This window comes from Tursiops truncatus, chromosome 3, assembly GCF_011762595.2.
Source record: "Tursiops truncatus isolate mTurTru1 chromosome 3, mTurTru1.mat.Y, whole genome shotgun sequence".
Lineage (NCBI taxonomy): Eukaryota > Metazoa > Chordata > Mammalia > Artiodactyla > Delphinidae > Tursiops > Tursiops truncatus.
In genome coordinates this window covers 48,204,979-48,229,656 of record NC_047036.1, presented here as the reverse complement: position 1 = coordinate 48,229,656, position 24,678 = coordinate 48,204,979, and the positions used below count along the sequence as shown (strand labels likewise).

The window sequence follows — 24,678 nt, the reverse complement described above, 5'->3', positions numbered from 1 at the left end:
GAGATATTCAGGTTCCCAAGCTCCTGGGGTATAAGTGAGAGCACAGGCTGCTGACATCCTGAAAGAGGTCAGCAGCAGCAGATATACCAGCAGTCTGGTAGTCCAGCAATCCTAAATTTGGGGTAACATCATATTCCTTCCTACAGCTATAGCCTAGGGGCAGTAATGACTTCCTACAATTCCTAATGCCTGGGTAACCTGATTTTCCCCTTTCTTTCCCTCCTTTGGCCCTTCTGACACTTCTTGTCAAACAACCAAATACCTGCATTGAATTTCTTCTGTTTGCCATAGCTAGAGTAGTTATTTTCCTTAATAGACACTGCTACTCAGTAGTCTAAGCACCTACCAAAAACACTGTTCATTGCCTATAAACTGCCCATTCCCCATCTTCTTATAAATGGAAATAATTTTGATCAGATCAGCAAGGTTCCCAGATAAACACCCACTTTCCCAGTCTCCTTTGTAGCAAGGGGTGACCATGTGACCATGGTTCATTTTAACCAATGAAATATAAGAAGTCTTCTGGGAACTCAGAGAAGGTTTTTGCTTTCCTGATAAAATGAAATAGATGGGACCAATGCTACCTCTTCCACCCTCCTTCCTGCTTGGAGTATAGATGTGATGTTTGGACCTGCAGCAGTCCTCTTGCACCCATGAATCAACAAACATGAGGACAAAAGGCAATTCTCTAGGGATGATGTAGTAGAAAGATAGAAAAAGCCTGAGTCCATGGCATTGCAAGCAGCTAAATCAACTCCAGCAGCCACTGTTAAAAGCCCTAGAGTTCATGCGCTAGCCCCATCCTATGACAATCTTGAGTTCTGGAACTTTCTTTGTAAGTGCCAGTTCTTTTCAATAACTTCTGCTTTAATTTGACCACATAGGAACACTGGAAAAAAGAGTTTCCAGCTCCTGCTTAGCTCAGTTTGCATATACACTCAAACGGGGCCTCTTCAAATAGGAAAAGGGGGAAGATTCAGAAAACAAAAAACTAGCATTCCCACAAACGGGAGCAAGTGAGAAGGTGAGCCTGGGCAGAAATCTGCCAGGAGCAGCCCACGCAGTATTTGACCTTCCTCGTCTCATTTGGAATTGCCCTTTATAAAAGCTCACCACACAATTCTCATTAGAGTCTCTGAGATAAGCTGGAGTAGGTCAGAGGCAGATTATTTGGGTCATGGCCAATAATACAGTATCACAAATCTTTTCCTCTCACCCTACTATTTTCCTTTTCTTTTTTACCCAAATTGGCTCTGAAGCCCATCTTCCTGGAGAGGCGAGCTGGTGATCCCTTCTGACCACGGTTTCTATTGGCAGCAGGTCTAGTTTGGTCAGTACCCAGTACTGCTGAGTCTCTCTCCCTGGGAGACGCCCGCTGCCTGGCCATGCTTTAATTAAGTGGACATCTCATTCCTGTGGACATTGTGCAGCTGCTGTATTTTGCTAGTATCTTGGAGCCAAATTAGAATTTTTTAAATGCTTAGCTTTTATTTGATGACTTCCCTGATCTCTTGTAAGAACTGTACCCCTTATCCCCCTTTCACAGCCCCACTAGCCATAGGTCTTTAGGAAGGGTGCCAAGGGCAAGGGGGAGGGGTCCCTCCCTTGAACTGGCCCCGTCATGTGCATACGCCTTGTTAATGAGCACCCTATTTGTGAAGAAAGGGAGGGAATGAGGAGAAACCTTGTTTCTCTCCTTCAGTTTGTTTTTTAATCAAATCAAATTCTTAATTACATTGGGCTGGAATGAAATTATGCCTCTGAAGAGCTTCCAGATGGAACTAGGAAAGTGACTTCAGCTGAACTCTGCAGCCATTTTGGTCAGTAAAAAATGTTTGCTCCTGAAGGGGCTGCCAGGCTGGTGGTTCTGCTCTGAGGGACAACGGGCACTTCTGTTTGCTCTCCCCTTCCAGGTATTGCTTAGGGACTTCTCACCTGGCTGGGGTAGGAGACTTCTAAGCTCGGGGGTTTCCTAACAGGTCCACTGGATGGGGACTCAGAAATATCATCAGACAGGCAGGGGGACCAAATGCTGACCTCCCCTCACTGGCTATGTGATACTAGGCAGTGCACCACCTCTCTGAGCCTCAGTTTCCTCAAGAGACCTCTCTTATCTCACAAGATCATTGTGAAGATTGTCATATGGTTTGTGCATAGCGTTTATTTCCTTCTCTTTCCTTGTCCTCCACCTATTTCCTCAGAGAAAGGCTGCCCAACACAACTGAAGTCTAAGATGCTGCTTTTCATAAGGAACCTCTGGTTCATGAGTCATTGTTTTCAGGAATGCATGAAATGGGCGGACACACAAGAAGGCCAGTTATCCTTCAGAGAAAAAGAGATCAGATTTGTGCTCACCAGAGTTGGAAGGTGGGGGGAAGGGGAATTGGATGAAGGTAGGCAAAAGGTACAAACTTCCAGTTACAACATAAATAAGTACTAGGGATGTAATGTACAGCATGATAAATATAATTCACACTGCTGTATGTTATAAATGAAAGCTGTTGAGAGAGTAAATCCTAACAGTTCTCATCACAAGAAAGAAAATGTTATTTCTTTTACTTTGTATGAGAAGATGGATGTTCACTGAATTTACTGTGCCGATCACTTCATCCTGCTGTACACCTTAAATTTATACAGTGCTATATGTCAATTGTATCTCAACAAAACTGGAAGGAAAAATAACGTGTACAACTCAAAAAAAAGAATGCCAATTATCTTAATGAAATTCAGCTCTTCATTCCCAACCTGGCCCCAACACCACAAGTCCGGGAGTTCTCCTCTCCGTAACCTTATGATGGGGCTTCTATCATCTGAGCGTTCTGTCTCCTCCCTCTGGATGCACTGTCTTTGTCTATCCAACACCATCTCCCAGAATTTCACTTTTAATTAAGAATTTAATTTAAATTAAGCAAACCCAATCCACCTAAAGGAAGACAGCCGACAACGTAGCCTTTGGGGACACAGGAATGATGCTCAGGAATTTCTCCCGGCCCTGTCCTGAGCCCACCGGGCAGGTGGAGGGGAGAGAAGGCAGGAGGAGAGCAGACCTGGTCATGCGGGGCAGAGAAAACTCATATTTTAACCACTGGCTCTCTGGATGTGATGAATTAACCCCCTAATCCAAAGTGGAGAACGTGTGGCCCAGCTACATGATCAGGTCCACCGAACACGCAACGGAGATCAGCAAGCAGGGAAGATGGCCCGCCACCTGTTGCTGAAACCTGCAGAGCAGAGCAGCAAATGCACTGGCACTCAAATAGGTCATTCTGTTTCCACAGGACATGCCACCAGGAAGCCTATTTAGCACTCCTACAGGGGACTTGCATTGGGATAAACTTTTATGACTGCTCCTTTTAGATTTTTCCCGGGGGCTTAAACCAAACTACCCTGAAGTGAAGTGGCTCAACTGTTCCTCAGGCCAGGGGTTGTCACCAAGAGGAGGCAGCTCCATTTTCTCAGGAAAAACAAGACATTCAGCTCTTTCCCTTCTTCCACCATCTTCTTCACTCTCCAGCTCTGAGTGGAAATGAAACATTATGAAATACGCTTCTTAATCAAACATTATGAAAATTCCTGTTGAGATACCATTGTACTCAGAGTGGAGCTGCTCTTTGGGCAGCTATTAATTTGGGGGGTTAATTCACTGATATTAAAAAACAGTGTGTATGTATAAGTTCTTGCATTTCAAAAATTCCAAAATTGTTTCCAGAGTGTTGCAGCAGATACTGCAGAATTGCTTACTTGATACTCAATCCCAACTACCTTTTTTCTTACCTTTCTCTAACATACAGACTGAAAAGCTGAATACTCCATTTTCCTAGCCATCTTCCAGCCAGGAAAGGCCATGTCCTGGCCAAGGAGATATAGGTGGAAACCACAGGGAAGCACTTCCCTTACCAAACAAAATGATAATGTCTCTCAAGAAGACCACTTTTGGCATTCCCCCTTCTTCCTGCCTGGAAGCAGTCTTGCAAACAGGAAGCTCAAAGCCACATGCTAAGAATGATGGGACCAAAAGAGACAAAGGAACTGACAGCATTCTGGAGCAGCTATACCAGCCCTGGGCTGCCCACCTCCAACTTATTATATGAAGGTAAAACAGCCCAACTCAGTAGCTGAAGCCTCTCAGAGTTGAGTTTTCTGTAGTTTGTAATAAAACTGATTCCTAAATTATACAAGTATGATCCTACAGAGATAAGAAAGATTCACCATACTTCTTTTTTTTTGACCCCAAGTAATCACAGATTAAAGGGTTTGCACTTGTTTTGGTGAGATGGAGAAAGGAGCAAAGAGGAAAAGTTCAAAATCACCCACCGGCTCTCAAACCGGTGTTAGAACAGCTGATGCTGTGTTGCTTGAGTTACAGACCTCCTGTTACTTTGTATTGGGGGATTTCTCAAAATTTGATATTTAGAAGACTGGATGAGACTCAAGTCTCCTGACATCAAAACATAAATGGTTTCACTTCTCAAACATTTCAGTTGAATGTTTGCCAAAGTTTTTATCTCAGGGAAACTATTTGCTAAGGTTCTAATACTATGTAAAATACTGAAGCAAGGCTTCCCCCAGGGGATTATATTACTATTTAGTTTTATATTTCTTCTGATGCCTCCAATAAATCATGAACTTCTTCAGAGATGTCAGAGGGCAGGCTGTCTCTCCGACTGCAAATGACAAGCCATGAATAATGCACACAGGTCTCGCCGAGAGGCTCCCAAAGCCACAGCCCGTTGCCTTTGGGCTCTGGTCAGACGATCCACTTCAGTGGAGCCTGGTTTCTGCCTGGTGTCAGGTGAGCTATGCACTGGCCAATCACTAGGAATCCCTGGCCATGGGCCACAGCTCAGAGTCCATGATTCCCGGGGTCAGGCAAACCACTGGGGAATCTGGAGTACCAAGAGGGAGCTGCAACTCCCAAAAGAACAAAACTAGAAAACTCCAGGGAAAGCAGCCAGTGTTCTGATCTTCTCAACTAGACGAAAAGCTCCTTGAGGGCAGTCCTGGTTCCCTACAATGCCTAAAGTAGTGCCTGGATCTTAAGGGTGACCTAATAAATATTGTATGGAAGGATGGACATATGGCTGTATAGACAGATAGATGGATGGACTACCATAGGAAAATTGGCAGAAATAAGACAACCAGTACGTAAAATCATATAGACAGTGATAAATAAAACCTTGTTCATCAAATATCAGGGCAGGAGGAACTTCATGACAATGGCGAGTGGAGAAGGGAGCAAGTATGACATTATTTACATTGCAAAGAAGAAAGCTTCGAGAGCCCACACACTGGAAGGTGGGGCAGGCTGTATATATAAGTGACTTATTACCTGCTCCCATGTTCCCTATGCTAGTAATTTCATCATCCCTGCTCCCTCCTCATTTTCCACTGAATTCCCAAAGGAACAGTGTTTACTTGCCATCTACACAAATAAATCTGGTTTTCCTCTTAGCCAGCCTTCTGAATCTGCTTTCAAGTATCTCATTAACAGTCTCCAAATTGCAGTATCCAATATCTTTGTCTAATTCATCATCTTCCCCGACTATGTGGAGTTTTGACCCTTCTGACCATTCTTTATATTCCCCTGCATTCTCCTTTCTTGATTTCTGAATCTCTGTACTCTCTTACACCTTGATGGACCCAATCCTTATTCTGAATTTCTTCTTCTTTTTCTGCTGCCTCCTCTGAGCTCACTCTTTCCTAACCAGTAAGTTTTTGTCACATTCTGTCTTTATCCTCTTCTCATGCTACCCTCTCCAGGTGACCACATTCTCACCTATGACTTCAAGTGTCCTCTGTTGGTAAATGACCCCCATGTGATATCTTTGGCCCTATGACTAGACTGGACATCTCCATCCACCCATTAATTCATTAATCAAACATTTATAAAGACTTTGTCATATATAAAGTTTGCTGCATGGGCTTCCCTGGTGGCGCAGTGGTTGAGAGTCCACCTGCCAATGCAGGGGACACGGGTTCGTGCCCCGGTCCGGGAAGATCCCACATGCCACGGAGCGGCTGGGCCCGTGAGCCATGGCCGCTGAGCCTGCACGTCTGGAGCCTGTGCTCCGCAATGGGAGAGGCCACAACAGTGAGAGGCCCGCGTACCGCAAAAAAAAAAAAAGTTTGCTGCACAAACTGGGGATACCAAGAAGAATATGACTTCCTTGAAGGGTATCAAAATTTATAGGAGGACACAGAAGTAAAATGATAATAATTTGGGTTAATAATTGTCATCAAAGAGAAGGGTCACCTAGGAGACCTCCACAAGAAGGCTAAGTGGGGGTCAGCCCAGTGCATGTGATGGCAAAGGACATCCTAAGAGAGCAGGGCAAGGTATGAAGACTCATGAAAGCACACACTGGTCGACTAACACTTACTGGCTTCCTATCAAATGCCAGACACTGTGCTAGGTATTTTCACAAAATAATATTACCTCACATTACACAATGATTATTAAGTAACAAGCACTTTGCTAAGTGCTTTTCAAACAATATATCATTTAATCTTCAAAGAACCATAAAAGATAAATGTTATTACCTTCATTTTACAGATGAAGAAGCTGAAACCCATCTGTAACTTGAGCTCAGTGACTTGGGTAAGGCTTACAACTAGTAAGCAGCAGAGCCAGGGGCTTAGGGATGAATGGTTTAGCTCCATGAACAGAAACTCTTCCAGTTAGCTTAAGTAAAAGCAGACTTACTATGAGGTAGCTGGGATGTCTCCAAGAACCCTAGGATGAAGGCTACAGTCAGCCTCACAAAGAGCTGGAACTGGGCCTGGAGAACCATCAGATCAAGGCAGCTACTTCCTCTCTCCTTCCTTCATCAGACTGTCTCTGCTCCACCCATTGCTGCTCCTCTCTCACTGACTGCTGCACCATCCTGCCCCTCTCTGCATTTACAGACTGGCTCTCTCTTCTTGCTCATCATGGTCCATGGTACCGTCACCGAGGCTCCAAAGTGGCATCCTTATGCCCCCTGACTACAGCATCTACAGGTCCAGTACTTACAAAGACTCATCATAGTCATGTCCATTAATTCCAAATTCTCATGAAAGAGATTCTGATTAGCTCAGGTTATATAGGGTAACCACTCCCGACCACATCAGCTGTAGCATGTAGAATAGGAAGTAGATTAGAAGAGGTACCAGACATGGCTGCAGAAGAGGTAATTCACAGAGAAAGGGGCATAGACTGGGCAGGCACACTCAAGAGTTGTCTTTTACAGGTGACGTTCCATCCCAGGTGTTCTGACTTCAAGTCATGTTTTTAAACATGTGAGATAAAGTACTGTCCCACCCTGTTTTATCTCAAACAAAACATATCCCAAATCAAGGTATACCCTTTAAATAAGCTCCTATTTCCTTATCTCAGTTAATGACTTAACATCAGCCTATTCCCCAGGCTTAACATTTCACAGTTAACCTCAATATCTCTCTTTCTTTGATACCCTACCCCTAACACTCTACCCTTACTATAATCAAACAGTCTCCTGGGTTGCTCCATTTTCCATGCCAAAGGATCAGCCACTGTGGTTCAAAATACAACAGTGATACAAAGTCCAAGAGTAAAGCTGGTTGATGAGAGACTAAGTTATTTTGAACTGAATCAAGAAAACTGTCCGAACAATTGTTATTACTAGTGTAAAAAAAAGAAAACTATTAGCAGACACAGAACAATCCGATGAGTAACTTTTGTAAGGTCAAGAGAAGGCATTGGATTTGGTCTATTCGTTAAACCTGAACTGATTAAACAACCGGCAAGGAGATGAAAGGAAAGAGTGGTGCCTGCTGGTAGAGGATAACTAGCTGAAGGCATGGTGAGCAGATGGAAAGGAACAAACCAAGATCAATTAGGCGTTCAACAAAACAAAAATGGCCGATTTTTTTTTTCAGTTGAGATATAGGTGATGTATAACATTATATAAGTTATAGGTATACAACAGTGATTCACAATTTTTAAAGGTGATACTCCATTTATAGTTATTATAAAATATTGGCTATATTCCCTGTGTTGTACAATATATCCTTGTAGCTTATTTTATTTTATTTATTTATTTATTTATTGGTGGCACCCTGCAGCTTGAGGGATCTCAGTTCCCTCACCAGGGATTGAACCTGCGCCCCCTGCAGTGGAAGCGCAAAGTCTTAACCTCTGTACCACCAGGGAAGCCCCTTATTTTATTTTATACATAATAGTTCGTTCTTCTTATTTCTCTACCTACTATCTTGCCCCACCTTCCCTCTCCCCACTGGTAACTGCTAGTTGTTCTCTATATCTGTGAGCCTGTTTCCTTTTTGTTATATTCACTAGTTTTATTTTTAGATTCCACATACAAGTGATATCACACAGTATTTGTCTTTCTCTGTCTGACTTATTTCACTTTACATAATGCCCTCCAAGTCTATCCATGTTGTTGCAAATGGCAAAATTTCATTCTTTTTTATGGATGGGTAGTATCCCATTGGGCATATGTATACCGCATCTTTATCTATTCATCTGTTGATGGACACTTGGGTTGCTTCCATATCTTGGCTGTAAATAATGCTGCTATAAACATTGGGGTGCATCTTTTCAAATTAGTGTTTTCTTTTTTTTTTTTGCATATACATCCAGGAATGGAATTGCTAGGTCATATGGTAATTCTATTTTTAGGTTTTCGAAAAACCTCCATACTGTTTTCCACAGTAGCTGTACCAAAAAACGGTCAATCTTGATTGATGTCTCCAGCAGTGTTCTGGTAAACGTTTAACTCCTGGCATTCAGGAGGAAAAAGCCCTAAATTTACGCCAATTCCTGTGGTATAAATACTCCCACTGTGGCCAATTTCAAAATACCAACCAAATCTCACCGAATGAGGAATTAGAAAGAGATGCTTTCAACTGATTCTCATGAGGCAGTAAGTCCTGGTTCCAGCACACCACTGGATGTCTCCAACCTTCTTGATTTTCAGAATGTCTTAGAATTGGGGAAGCTTCAATTCACCCATATAAGAACCCCTTGGAATGAAGGGGTTCACTTCACTTCAGCCAAATAAACTGACCCTACAGTCTATTAGTTTAAAAACAAACAAACAAAAAACCACCCTATTCAAGGATCAAGCATCTTTCCAAGCTTGCCATAAATCAATTTGTAATCTAGTATACATTCTAGGAAACATATAAGACAGACTTTGAAAAGGGTTCTTGAAGAACAGAGGAACAGGGGAAAAGAAATCCTTGTTGGCACAAGAGTTGGAATTTGATCTGAATTTGGTAGATGGGTAGCACAGGAGGAGAAGAGGCAATTCCAGGCAGCAGGACTAGATTGAGACTTAGGTGGGGAGGAAAGGTGTGTTTGGGAACAGTATAGTCAGAAATAGCAGATGGAATGGAAGGAGCAATAGACTTAAGAGACTTCAGTGATGTAAAGAGGTAACTGATAAAGATTATAATGGGGGATTAAAAAAACTGCAAACATTTATAGTAGAAGTGATTATCCATGTGGGGTACAGGCAGGAGCTTGACAGAATGGGACAGAGGTGGGAGCAAAAATATGTACCACATCATTTTTTATGTTGCTGCATTCTGAACAATATAAATGTATTTCATTTTCTAAAATTAAATTTAAAATTCAAAATAAATTTACAAAGATAAAGTGTGAGCAGAAATGTCTAATCAAGTGTTCCGTGATGATTCAAAAGAGCTGAAGATGGATCTGAAACATCTCCAGATGTGGAACTTCCCCACACCCTGAATCATCAAGGCCGGGGTTGGCCTCTTTCATTAGGTTGCAATGACTATGAAATGCAATGAATATGTGCAGGAGTTAGGGATGGGGCAGGGGAAGAAGCAGTGTGGGTGTGCATCTGTGAATAAAGCTTCTCGACTCATCTATTGAAAATCAGAATTTGGGGTCCAAGAGTACTTACTTCTTAACCTTCCTCCAAAGGTCTTGCATCTGCAGGAATAATATTTACCTCTTTATTTGACCAAAGTCTCTTGAGTCTACTGCTTATTTCAATTGCCCCCTGCCACCTCCCTTAAATCTTAGGTCTCATGAGCGTGCAATGTTTTCTTTATTGTCTCTTTGCTAAATCTCATCAATTTCACCCTCACCACTTCAACACACTGTGCATGTGCACACACACACCCCCATAGCCCTGCCCCCCCATCCAAAGACTAAACACACTGCTTCCAGAGTAATCGCCATCAAGTGCAACTCTGACAACACCCCTTTGTAGCTGTAAAAGCACGGGCGGCCCACCCCAGACTGACCCAGCGGACTTCATAGGAGCTCACCCCTCCTCACCTACCTACGCTACTTGCTACCTGACTCTGCTATTCCCAAACACACCTTTCCACCCCACCTCAGCATCTCAATCTAGTTCCTCGGCCCAGAATTGCCTCTTCTCCTGAATTCCAACTCTTCATGCCAACAGAGATGTCCTTTCCTCTGTTCTCCTTCTCAAAGTCTGCCTCGTACTTTTCTTACAAAGAATACTAGGCTGTAGGAAATGCATCTAATGTGAGGAGTGGACCCCATCTTGTTTCTCCTGATTCAGCACCTAGCATCTTGCATAATCAACATGCAAGACAGAAATTGCTGTCTGTCCCCTAACATCCAGTCTCTGTTTCTGTCTTCCAGTAACAGAAGGACTGCTTTTTAGCTACACACATGGCCACCTAGAATAAAGATTATATGTCCTAGCCTCTGCTACGTTAGCTGTGACCCTGTGCCTAAGTTCTGGCCAAAGGGAAGTGCACCAAAGGGCATGCACAGCTTAAGGGTTTGCCCTTCAAAGGAAGGAGGGTGTCCTCCTGCTCCTCTGCCCTCCTTTCCTGTGGCTGGAATGCAGATGTGCTGGCCAGCCATGTTGGTCCACGTAGATGTGAACAAAGCACCCTAGTAACAGGAGAGAAGAAGGATAGAAAGAGCTCAGAGCTCGTCTGGACTTCACAGAGCCACCTTCCTAGCCAGCTGAGCTGCTACGCACAGGCAGTTACACAGAGAGAAATACTTTCCGACCACATTTAAGCCAATGTGTTATTTTGGGTCTGCTTAGAACAGCACATTCATATTCTAAATAATACAAGGTGCTTAATTCAAGTTTACTGAATTAAATTCATGGATGTTGGATTCTAGGTTTGTACAGAAAATAAGAAAATTGAGGGGAATCTTGCTTCATGTGTTTAGATTGAAGTTTTAGGCAACCGGGCCTCACAGGCCCATCCCACGATACCTGTCAAACAGGACACTGATGAGAAACTGAGCTAACCCTGTACTTACTTCATTGATTAAAAGAACTTACCCCCGGGAATTCCCTGGTGGCGCAGTGGTTAAGAATCCGCCTGCCAATCAGGAGACACGGGTTTGATCCCCGGTCCGGGAAGATCCCACATGGCGCAGAGCAACTAAGCCCGTGCGCCACAACTCCTGAGCCTGTGCTCTAGAGCCTGTGAGCCACAACTACTGAGCCCACGGGCCACAACTACTGAAGCCCGTGCGCCCTAGAGCCCAAGTGCTGCAACTACTGAGCCCACGGGCCACAACTACTGAAGCCCACACACCTAGAGCCCGTGCTCCACAATGAGAAGCCGCCTCAATGAGAAGCCTGCGCACCACAATGAAGAGTAGCCACCACCCGCTGCAACTAGAGAAAGCCTGTGCACAGCAACGAAGAACCAACACAGCCAAAAATTTAAAAAAATTAAAAGTAAAAGAGAAAAAAAGAATTTATCCCAATGGGGGGTAAGGGGGGGATAAATTGGAAGATTGGGGCTGACACATACACACTAGTATATATATAAAATAGATAACTAATAAGGACCCACTGTATAGCACAGGGAACTCTACTCAGTACTCTGTAATGGCCCATATGGGAGAAGGATCTTAAGAAGAGTGGATATATGTGTAACAGATTCACTTTGCCGTACACCTGAAACTAACACATTGTAAATTTATACCCCAATAAAAATTATAAAAACAAAAGAACTTATCTCAAGATCAAACACACCCAAGATGGGCCAGAAACCACCTTCACTGGAGGCCAGGCTGAGTGTGGTGATCCTCTTTGCCTAGAGGCCCTGCCACATGGAGGGAAGTCGAATAAGGAATATAAAGAATAGACCTTCACCAGGACAGAGTGGTCCGTTGTGGCTGCTTTCAGGCCCCCATAACTAGTCTCGCAAAAACTCCTAAAACACAGAATGTCCTTTGACTTTCTTCTGTTTTTAATCAAATTTTCTAAGGAGACAGAATCCCAAGAAATAGGAGCTTCTCACTGATAAAGAGACTTTTCCTCATTGATGAATTCCACTGCTGTTAACCCACCCCCATCCTGGAGCTGATCCTCCAAGATGCTCACAAACCCACAGGCAAGCTCCCCGCCAAAGCTGCTCTCGGGCATGGGACAGGACACGCCCTGTCACTTAGAAGTCACCTAGGCCTCCTTGAACTGCCACCTCCCTAACTGCCAGGCTTGCATCATGAGCTACTTACAGGAATCCTGGACCACATGTCGAGTGAAATAGGAGATACAGGAAATGAGCCAGATTCCTGGGCCTGAGGGAGGGCTCATTGTTAACCAGAAGGGACAGAACAAGAGCAGCCACACATGGCATTCCAAGCCCTTGGCAAACTACACAAAGGAAGGCTGTATCCACCCCTTCTAAAGACAGTGGAGGGCTTGCATTCTAGAGAGATAACTTTTCTTTTTCCCTAGGCAAGAAACGTTGAAAATTCAAAATTGTTTCTGCATATGTATATGTGTATATGTGTGTGTGCATTTAAACATCACTGTGGATCAAACAGTCTGAGGGTTCTGTAGACACTTAGGAGACAAAGTGGGCTCACAGCAGACGAAGCCAATTCCAGAAAGAAGTCCAAACGCAAGGCTTGGGAAGAGCCCCTGACTCAGCGACTCAAACCACGTCTCCAGCCCTGCCCTTCTGGAGCCCCGTTTGTGGCATTTAAAATTGGGGTGACAGGATCCCCAAGGAGTCTGAGCCTTGCGTTTGGGGGTTATACATAACCTCATCCTCTCCATCCTCCTCCCCAAAGCTGAATCACTCCCCCCATGAGTCCAACTGACTGAAAATTGCTTATTTTCTTCAGTGGTTTCTTTATGGCTCTCATTGCTCTTTCGTTTTCTTTTTCACCCAAAACCATGTGCATGCAGAGACTCAGCTTCTCTAACTAGATTTTAGCCTCCTGGAGGCAGTGCCTTTACCATCTCTTTCATCTCTTCCTCCACTGAGTGCTGTACGTTGCAACCCAGGCTACTTAAATATTTGATCACTTGGTTTTCTGTGAAAGGGCTCCCTTTTTCTGCACTTCACAAGGTAATAATAGTGTCCAGTCACCTGCACTACCAGGTCCTCAGAAGGCACTTGCTAAGTATTAAGCCCCTTGTCCTCAGTTGTGAGAAGACGAAGCAGAGAGGAGCACACAGCCTTCCCTTCCTCCTCTCTGAATCTCCTCTCCTGGGAGGAAGCCAGTGAACAACTCAGTGAGTGTTACTGACTTGTAACAATAAGAAGGGAAGTTAAATGATATAAATTACTTCTGCACCATTGCTGGTGGAGGCTCAAGCACTGGAACACCGTCATTACCAAGTGCAATAGACAGAGGTGGATTCCTCGGAGTAGACTGAGCCAGGCCCTCTATCTCTCACAGGAGACCCATCTTCCCCGGATAGGCTGGAGGGGGACCTTGTGGGGACAGGGACTTCTTCCTGCAGAGGGAAAACCCGGCTCGGCACAGATGGCTTCCACTCGGCGCCTAGGACCAGGCAGCTTCGCCTGGTGAGCCCGGAGCAACGCTGACTTTGCTTTTCCCCGGCAGGCAGACTCCATCAACTGCCCCAGATAGTTCCTGACGCCCGAGCTGAGCCACAGATCTAGCAATAGGAGGTGAGCAACCTGTTTCCTGCGGTGTTCCTGCCAGCACAGGTGTCATCTGTAGAGGGGGCACCGGGGCTTGCACTGTGCAGACTGGGGAAGCAGATTTTCATCATCTCCCTCCCCTCTCTGGCTCGCTCATGACACTCCAGTCATGACAGGCTCCCACGGGTGCTCAAACATGCCAGGCATGTCCCAGCCTCAGGGCCTTTGCACTTGTCCCCCTGTGCTGGGAATACTCTTTTCTGGGTGTCCTCACAGCACCCCCTCTTCTCCTTCAGGTTTGCTTAAATATAACCTCAGAGAGCTCCTTCCTGCAAATGGCTCCCCACATACCCCCAGCTGTCCTTACTCCACTTTCTAGTTCTATTTCTCTCTGTGTCACTTTTCACTGCCCAACACAGTATCACTTGACTTGCATTTTTGCTTGCTGCCTCCTTTCCCCCGTTAGGACCTAAGTTCCCTGAGCGCTGTTTTGTTCTCTGCTGTGTCCTCAGCACCTAGAACAGTGTCAGGTAAATAGCAGATGTTCAAATGTACTAAAAGCAGATATTAAATAAATGAAACAATTATCTTAACTGTTATTATTACCAGATAGGTTATAGGTCACCTTTGGCATCAGTAGGGAGCACACTCCTCGCAGGAGCCGCCCCTCCCAGAGAGGAGTGTTTGTGCAAGACCCCGCAAGGCTGAGCAGTGGGATACACTCAATCACTTTGCTAGTGTGCTGGGGCTGTCATAACATAGCGCCACCAACTGGGTGGCTTCAACAACAGAAATTTCTTGTCTTACAGTGTGGAGGCTGGAAGTCTGAGGTCAAGGTGTGGGTAGGGTTGTTTCTCTCTGAGGATTGTGAGGGAGAATGTGTCTCAGGCCTCCTTGTTAGCTTCTGGAGGCTTTCTGGCAATCTTTAGTGTTCCTTGACTTGCAGATGCATCACCTCAATCTCTGCCTTCATCTTCACATGGCCTTCTCCCTGCCTGCATGTCTTGATCCAAAATTCCCCTTCTTATAAGGACTCCTGTCATACTGAATTAGGGCCCACCCTAATGACCTCATCTTAACTAATAATGTCTGCAACAACCCTATTTCCAAATAAAGCCACATGCTGGGGTACTGGGAGTTAGGACTTCATATGTGAATTCTGAGGGAGGGGGACACAATTCAGCCCATAACTGCCCTCGTCTCGTATGGAGACAGAAAGGTTGCCTAATGGGAAACATCCTCTCATCCTGCTCCTTTCACTGCTTCTCAAGGGAAGGAACATGGATGTCAGATGGGGTTGGCCCAAGACCAGCCTAAGAGCCGGCATCCACCTTCCTAAGGCTTTCCCTTAAGATGACCACTGTCCAAACAGCATAGACCTCCCAGCATCCTGCAGGCCCACTGATTATTCAGTCCCTCAGCTGGACCTAAACAGGGTCACCAGGAAAGACAACTGAAGGTGGACTCAAAAAGCATGCACCACGACCTGCACATGGGGATGGGCCAGGAAGAATGTCCTGAGAGCCTGGGGGAGGAAGAGTTGCCAGCACCTAAAGAGGGTCCCATGCATAGAGTTGCTGATACAAATTTGAGAGACAGAAATGACAGATTTATGCCAAGTGGCCACAAAAGAGGACACAGATCTTTGAAAACATCGGTGGGGTGGATTACAGAGCTGCCCGTTAGCATCAGCACAGGAATACTGTTGTCCCTGTCTCCATCGTGAGCCCAGTTCTTGGTGTTTCATAACCCACAATAAACTGGTGGGGCGGGCCCTCCGAGACCTTTACCCAGGTTTTAATCCACATGCATCTGCCCCCAGAAAGAGCATTACAGAACACAGGGATGCTTTAGTTTTTCCAATCTATGACATTCTGATTTACCAGAACTAAAAGTGGAATGATGAAACGCACTGGGGTGAACTTAGGTGTGAGATCTCGGTAAAACCTGAGCTCCAACTTCCTGGAACTGCCTCCCAAATAATACTTCCTTCACTGCCATGGTGAGGATTAGATAACTTTGTGCCCTGCACATAGTAGGTACTCACTAAATGAAAAGAGACTCAGCTGAAGAAGGAAAATCTTGCAGCAGCCAGCAGCCCTGTGCACTGCAGCCTGTTTTTGCCTCCCTGTTGCCAGGGATGTCTGCTGCAACCAGAAGCAAGGACCAGGAAGAGTTGGGGAGCTCCAGCATTCGCAGGCAGCAGGCACCCTTCCTCCTGCCCAGATTTAAACTGAAGTACAAAATTTGCATTCAGTCCCCTCAGGGCCTGGCTCAGTGACCTCAGCCTCAGGTTTGAAATACTTTTGCTCCGGGTAACTGCAGGTTCAAATCCCAGGAGGGTTTCTGCTAGGCCTGGCATCTTTCTGAGACAGATTATTTGAATAAATGCAATTTAGTGAAAGCAGACCTCTCAGAGGAGGCCTCTGGAAAGGAGAGATGGAGCTGCTGTGGGAGGGGAGGAAGGGTCAGAATTTTATCCAGGTTTTCCCGGTGTCCTTGCCAGATGTCAAGCATGCTTAAAACTTTGGGGAAACCAGAGGAAGCTCACAGAGGATCCCTGTGCCAGGACCTAGCCCTCTAGCTGTCTCTATTGTGGAGCCTCTGTCACTTGATTTCTTCCCACCTCTCTCTGCCCTGTGAGTGGGTATATTTTAAGAATGGGAGTGCTTCTGCCTGAGACTCTTCCTGTTCTGGAGATGGGTCTATTCCCCTCCAAGCCACAGCTGATAGGAGGATAGTTTAATTCAGTGGGTACAGATGTAGACCCCAGACCAGATGACCTGTGTGTAAATCCCAGCTTTTCCGAGTCTTACCTGTATGGCATCTTCTATAGCCCACACCAGAAAGTATACTGGTCTTTGCATTTTGAAAACTATGCCACAGTACCCCACTGCCCTGAGCTTGGGGACTCACAGGATAAAGGAATCTTCAAGAAAGCTCTCCAATAACACCAAGAGGCAGCAAGGAGACATCAGAGTGATCTAAGGCTTCATCATTTTCGAGACATACACGCAAAAGCCACTTCAATTATATCCCCTAAATTTCATAGCTCCCCACAGTCCAGTGAGAATTCACATGGCTTTTTAGGAGTCACTGCTCTCAGGGCTCTGATCTCCATGGGCAAAGTATAAGGGGTTACGGAGAGACACGAATACGTGAGCAAGAGAGGGGGTCCTGTCTCTAGCTGGGGTCCTCAAGAAGGACAGATATAGATTAGTGTCCAGGATGGTTATTAGGGAGTGCTCTTGGATCAACACCTGTAGAAGGAGACAGAGGGAGAAGTTGAGCTGTGATACAATCTCAAGGAGGCCTCGGCTGGCCACACAGGGAGCTGGAGTAGCCCACAGAGTTGTCCCAAGTCAGGGAGGGGAGCCAGGCCTTTGCACCTCCCACGTGGATCAGTCATTAGACGTGGCTGCTCTGGGAAGGGGCCTGGCTCTGGGAAAGGTGGCTCTCCCAGCAGAGGCAATCGCCATGGAGTGCCAACAGCTGCAGGTTCTCTTCTCACAGCAGCCCTGAAGGGTCCCGAAGGGGGTTACGGCAGCACGTCACAGTGTCCACCACAAACCCTCACCAGAACGACCTCTTTCTTCGTGAGTAGAAATATCACTCACACATTTGGGAGGGCAGAGATCTTGCACAATTAGTACAATGAAAAGAGGGGATTTCATTGTGGCCAGGGGTACTCCCAGGCCTAACACTGCCACTAAATCTAAGACTCAATTTATCAGTAAACAGTGGGACTATTTCAAACTGCAGAGTCCTTGAGTTAGAAAGGAACAAAAGCCACCCGACTGAACTCCCACCCAAGGCAAAGACCCCAACTGCATCCCAGCAGATGGTCTTCAAGCCTCTGCCTAACCATTCTAATGCCTGGGCTGGGGTGGGTGCTCCCTTTACCACAGGCCTGACACCCCTATTTATTAAGTTTTTTCTAATGTACGGTTACTATCAACCTCCCAGGAGAGCTCACTCATAACTCACCAAGTAATTGCTCATTCACAGATCATCCTTCAGCTATTTGAGGACAAATAAATAATCTGGTTCTTTCCATGGGTACCAACCATATGCATACCAAACATTTGTTCACTCGGTTGACACATGCATTTGTGCCTTCTGCCAAGCCCTTACATGAACACTGGGCTATTCCATCTTCATAAGACTCTCATAAAGATAAAAACTGCCAGCATTATTATCCTTGCTTCTTGCCCTGAGAAATCAGGGAAGGTTTCACAGAAAAGGGAAGCATTGGATGGGATCTGGAAGAATGAATAGGAAGTCCCTTATCCCACAGGGGGTGGCATTTCCGGCTGGGGGAGTAGGACTTACAAAGACCTAGGGCATCAAAGAGCTTAACATATTTGGGGAAAACTTATAATATGGCTAGAGTGGTGGTTCTCAGGTGAGGACAGTTGCTCCCCAGGGGACATATGGCAACATCTAGAGACATTATTGTCACAACTAGGGGCGGGTACTACTGGCATCTAGTGGGTTGAGGTCAGAGATGCTGCTAAACACCCTACAATGCACAGGATGGCCCCCACAATAACAATCATATAGCCAAAAATTTCAATAGTGCTGAGGTTGAGAAAATGTGGGCTAGAGCCTGGGGAGAGGGCAGGGATGGTGAATGGGTAAACTGGAACTAGATTCCGAAGGGTTGAGTTAAGAGGTTTAATTACTTCCTGTTGCCTGCAAGATTTCAGAGCCTAGATTTGGTAAGAAAACTGAAGAATGATCTAGAGTGGTCCAAGTCTGAGATCAGGGAGACTGACTAGAGACTGTTGAGACTGCCCATTCATTCCTTCTTTCACTCATCATTTATTAAAGACTTAATGAGCATCTGTTATGTACTACACTCTACGCTAGTCCCTAGGATGTAATGATGAGTAAAACAGACTCAGACCCTGCCCTTGGGAGTTTTACAGTCTAAATAAAGGAGAGAGACATTGTTTGAATAATTGCACCAATGTGGAAGCACACACTAGCAGGTACAATGAAGCAACAGTAAGGGAGCTCCCAGCATAAATGACAATGAGGACTGATCAAGGAAGCTTCCAAGGAGGGATGTCCCCTGCCAAGCCCACTGGGGTCCTTAGCAAAAATAAGATGTAGTCTAGCTGATAAGGCCTAGCCTCTTGTTTTGCGCTTAGTCTAGTTTCACTTGCATATAAGATGTCGTATGCAGAGGCCTTGCACCTAACACGTCAGATTAGCGTTCCCAGCATAGAACTGCTGCACCCAACACCCCAACTTGGCGTGCCATGTGCAGAAATGCTGCACCCAGCACTTCACTCTGGAGCTCTGCAAGCAACACGACTGCCCCTGCCCCATGAGGACTCTGCCCCTCAGGCTGTCCACAGAGAAGAACCCTATAAGGCAGCCCCACCAATGGCTTGCTCCAGAGACTCTGTACTTCAGAGCTCAAGCTCACACCTCTCCATTCTTTCATCAAAGAATAAAACTTTCCTCTGCTTCTGAACCAAACCTGCTCTCATTCTAGTGGCTCAAATGACAACAAGCAGGAGGAGCCTTGTTGGCGCCCGACTCTAAAGGGTTAGTAACAAATTTGGTGACCATGAAGGAACAGACCATGGCCTTTTTGCCTGCACCTACCCACTAGGCTCCAGGCTCGCCCCGGCTCCAGCGGGAGGATGGCGGAAGCTTTGGGAGGTTCACATGAGGATGACTGACTCTGATCTCTGAGTACACTCTGATGGGGTAGAACGGCAGCAGCCTCCAGCTGAATTCAGAGCAACTCCGCCCAGCAACCCAGTACCTGGGTGTGGTGCACACACAGTATAGCCTGCAGCAGCATCTGGACCACACCCTCCTAAGGGAATCCTACTGTGGCATCACTGCGGATCAGAGACTGAAACTCACACACATCTGTCCGCTGCCTCTGGCTGGACTTCCTGCAGTGTCTGACGTCCAGGGACCGTAAGGACGTGTGGACGAGAGGGAGCCACAGCAGTCTTGCCCACTGTCTCACCAGTAGTGCTGCCCTGTGGACCCCTGTGCAAGGCAGTAGGGGCCGCACCAGGGATTCTGTCCTCCTTGCCCACCTCCGGGGCTCAGCAGTAGCATTTTCCACAGTCACTTTTGGTTTGGTGAAGGAAACTGGACAGTCCCGTGAGCCAAGAGGCAAGACCAGGAAAAGGTCCAGGTAACGAGGGCCACCTGACAAATTAGAACAAGGATGCTCCGCCCAAGTTCAGGAAAAGGCACCAAGGTTGCCTGAGTATGAAATGGTCCCAAGGTAAATACGTGACCGGTGACTTGACCTCTTCCTGTCAGAGCTAGTTTCTCTGAAGTGGGCTGGGGAGCCCCGTGATTATCAGGAATCCCTGTGAGCTGCTGGCAAGAACAGGAAACACAACACCCACCATCTGACCTCTCCGCCCCGCTCCGCTTGTGAGGCAAAGCTTGGGAGATTCTTGATTGACTGAGGTTCCACGGGCTCTCCTCCAGGTAACAGCACAGCATTCCAGCTGCCCTGGTGATCTGGGGAGCGCGTGGGAGTCTTGTTTTTAGCCCTTTACCGGGAAGTCTGAAAACTTCTCCTTTTTGGCTGAATGGAGAAAAGAGAAGACTTCCGCCTCGGCCAAGCTGCTCTGGCCTGGAGGCAGTCCCGTCTAGCCTCCTGCGGGACATCCTGACTGAGGAAGGACTGACTAGTTCAGGCACAGGCCGTTAATAAATGCAAGGGAAATCCCCAACTGTATCAGAGCCCAGGCCTATTTGGGTCTCGTGAGGAATCCATTAAGAGTTTGGTGCTGGCTCCAAATTTCCCAACCTGGAAATCTTATTTGGGTCAAATCTTATGGCATTTTCATACCAAAAAAATCACTCCAACCGCCCCCTCGGTAGTTGGGAAAATGTCATTGTAAGGGATTGAGGGACGATCCAGAGGGGTCCTGAATCTGATTAGGGGGGTCATTCAGACCCACGGCCCCACCTGGGCTGACATCCAGAGCCTCCTCAATGTACTCCTAGCAGGGGAAGAAAAGGCCACAGTCTTTTTAAAAGCCCAAGAGGAAGCAGACAAAGAGAACAGAAACAATGCAGGTCACGCTATTTTCAGACTGGGGACTCAAGCGGTCCCAGATAACGAATCCAACTGGGACCGCCAAGACAATGGAGCAGGGAGTGGAAGACAGAGGCTGACCCATTATAAAAATACGATCCTAAAGGGAATCCAGGCAGCAGGAAAGACATCTGTCAATGGGAATAAGATAAAGGAAATTAGTCAGGAGCCCAAGGAAAATGCTTCGGCATTCCTAGAGTGTCTCAGGGAATGCCTCTGAATCTATACTACCCATGACCCTGAGTCATTGGAAGGGGTTGCAATCCTGAGGTTGTATTTCATTTCCCAAAGTGCCCCCGACATTGGGCTTAAACTTCGGAAATTAAAAATATCGGGTTGGCGAAAAAGTTCATTCGGGTTTTTCCGTAACATCCTGAGTGAACTTTTTGACCAACCCAATAGAACCAGATACCCATCTCTCTCACCTGGTCAAGGTTCCCTACCACAACCTTTAATAACTGAGGAGAAGGAGGAGGAGGAGAAGGAGGAGTATAAAAAGACCTGGAAGCAAGCCCACCTACTGGCTATTGCCCTCTAGTAGCAACTGGTTGGCATGCGAATCTGGACTAACTGCCCACAGAGACTCTCAACTTTGATGAGGACCCTTAGCCCCCATCCAGGGGTAGCCAGCCAAGGAAACTAGGACCCAATCAGTGTGCCGTAAGTAACCAAGAGGGACACTGGAAGAGTCCCAAAGGGGTATGGGAATGGCAGATCCCAGCCACTACCCTCAAAGGCAGATGGTCCAAATTAATGGAAAATGATAGGATCAGGGGGCTCCCAAGCTGGTACTCCAATTTACTCCTCAGGAACCCTGGCTGACACTGGACACAGGGGGATGCCTGTTGAATTCTTAGTCGACACCAGTGCCACTTACTTGGTTCTGGCAAACTCGGTCACAAGAGTTGCAAAATTTAGGGGGTATCAGGGAAGGCCTAAGAACGGGCATTCATAGAGCCATTAGACAACCTAGTGGTTACTACAAAAATCTGTCACACAATAATTCTACCACCTTACTACCTACAGAAACAGGGCCCTTGGAACACGATTAAATAGAAGGAAAAGACAGCCTATTCCAGTTGCCCTGACCTAGGAAATGAAACTCTCCCAAACACTGGAAAAGGAATGGTTCAGAGATGGAAGTAGTTTTTTGAGGGAGGGAAAAGGCTGGCAGGATACTCAGTAACCTCTCAGACCCAAGTCATAGACGCAAGAAGCCTAGCCTTAGGGACTTCTGCCCAGAAGGCAGAGCTGATAGCCCTCACCCAAGTCTTAGAGCTTAGACAAGGGAAGATCTTAAATGTTTCAGACCAGAGGGGCATATCCTGGAGAAGACTGGCAGATTGATTTCACTGTCATACTGAGAGTACTGGGCAATTTCAACTATCTCTTGGTGCTAGCAGACACATTTTCTGGGTGGATAGAAGCATTCCCTGATAGAACTGAAATGGCAGCTGGAGTGGCTAAGGCATGACTAAAAGAAATAATCTTCCGGTTTGGACTCCCAGAATCCCGACAAAGTGGGATTGGTCCAGCATTTGTGTCTCAAGTGAACGAGTGCCCTGGGCATAAAACGGACCTTGTACTTAGCCTGGAGACCCCAATCATCAGGAAAAGTAGAGATTCAATCAAATCTTGAAAGGGGCCTTAGCCAAGCTATGTAAGGAAACTCAAGAAAACTGTATTAAGTTGCTTCCGATTGCCCCAAGGGATAAATTAAAGTTAAGCACGTTTGAACTTATGTATGGTAGGCCCATTCCCTAAGCCCAAGAAAAGGGATACCTTAACCCCCTTAAAATGGAACAACTCAAGTATGCCCTCCAGGAGGGAGAAACCATGAAAGCTCTCACAGAACAGGTAATCAGGTGCTGCCCGCACCCACTGACCTGGCCCTACACCCCTTCCGGCCTGGAAATTATGTGTACCTAAAAACCCAGAAAACCAGCAGCCCACAAGATACCATGGTAACTGCTGCCATTGTGCTGAGTCTTCTTTGTACCCCCAGGACAAAATGAGTGCCCTATACTTCCTTTATACTTTTCCCATCTTGGGCATTAGAATGTTCACCCCCACGGTCGCCCCATGGCAAACAAATTTCTTCTACAATGTGACCAGAGATATTTAGGACAATGGAAATTCACTGACTGTTGGATCTGTCATGCCCAACCTGAAACAGGAAAGGCGCATCAGACATTTTTAAGAGGAAACTCAATAACCAAGGGGGAACTATGAAATACCACCGTCCTCCCAGCTGGTGATAAACAGTAAACAAGTTGAAGCAGCTGATCCCACTTGAGACACTTATGGACCAACAGCACGAACAATATGTGAATCAGGTGATCCAACAAGGGAAAACAGTTGAGTTTGGTACCTGGGTGCCCCAATGGAGTCCTAGAGGTACTTAAGTAGATGAAACACCAGAGCACTGACCCTTCGAGGACTCAAGCCAATGGCACAGGGTCGCTGTGCTTACAAAGAGGATACACGTTCTTGGGTATGCCCCCAAACTCAAAGAGGGGCTGGGCATCCAATGCTTAGACAGTACTAAGGTGAGGGGCTGTGTCACCACATCCAATCTTAGTTGGAGTTTACAATCGACCCACTACCCACACGAAGAAGCCATAACACTCCAAAAGAGCCACAAGACTACTAATCCCAGGAGTCATTGCACTCATTGGAGTACTAGTGACCCTGGCTGGGGGAACTGCATATAACGCTGTCACCCTAAAAAAGGTAGTAGCCACAGTGGTGACAGTCTCCACTGAGACTGGCCTCGACTTCAAACTGTTAGAAAACAACTTGACATGTGAAACAAACCAAACCTTTAAACCCCATACAAAAATCAGTTGACTCACTGGCCAGCATGGTCCTAGACAACCGATTGCCCTAGATTATGTCAGCTGATCAGGGAGGGGTCTGTGCACTGGCCAACGTGTCAATTTGCTTTTATGTCAATGCAAGTGGCCTGACTGGAGTAAGTGCAGACAGGCTACTAGAAAAAGCAACTTGGCTAACAGAAGCCAGCCAGTCTGACCTTGCCGAACAAATGTGGTACAGGGTAAAACAGGCCCTCCCCAGCGTCATTTGATTTCTACTTTCCTGTGCCCCTTAATAACCATCGTTCTCTCGCTGACACATGGGCCATGTATCTTAAATTGTCTTATGTCCTTTGTCTCCAAAAGGTTAGACAAATGGCGGCCACTCAGGAATATGAACAGTTAGGGCCAAGGCCTGGTGACAACCAAACATATCTAAAAGTGGCTAGGGAGAAGTTCTGGTCCTCTACCCGAGGTTACGATGACGCCCAAACTCAGCAAGAAGCAGTTACATAAGACAGACCACCGCTGCGGCCCCTCAGCACCCCTCAAGAATGAGAAGCAGGACAAAGGCAGAGGAGGAATTTGTCACCGGCAAAGTCCATTAATAATTCCCAGGAAATAAAAATAGAAGCTGGGTAATGAAATAAAGTCTTACCTTTGTTTTAATCCTTTGTGCTTAGTCTCGGTTCGCTTCCCCATAAGGGGCTGCAAGGAGATGCCCTGCCCCAGGCACTTGGGACCAGGGCTCCTAGTGCCGGCGGCATCTCAGCTCCCGGCAGCGCAGCGAAGCGAAGGGCAGCTCAGGACACTCGATCCAAGATGGCAGCAGCGGGCCGTGTGCAGAGACGCTGCACGCGGCATTGTGATCTAGCGCGTGACCGCACAGCTGCGCCCGCCTCAGGA

The 24,678-nt window shown here is 46.4% G+C and overlaps 1 long non-coding RNA gene across 1 annotated transcript; it reads right to left on the bottom strand.

Annotated features, from left to right (window-relative positions):
* Positions 1-3,016: 3,016 nt before the first annotated feature.
* Positions 3,017-24,546, bottom strand: LOC141278186 (uncharacterized). The gene is made up of 3 exons (XR_012330529.1): positions 24,431-24,546; positions 3,387-3,516; positions 3,017-3,047 (listed from the first exon to the last, which is right to left on the bottom strand). It is a non-coding gene; the product is annotated as an uncharacterized lncRNA (long non-coding RNA).
* Between the last annotated feature and the right edge of the window lie 132 nt (positions 24,547-24,678).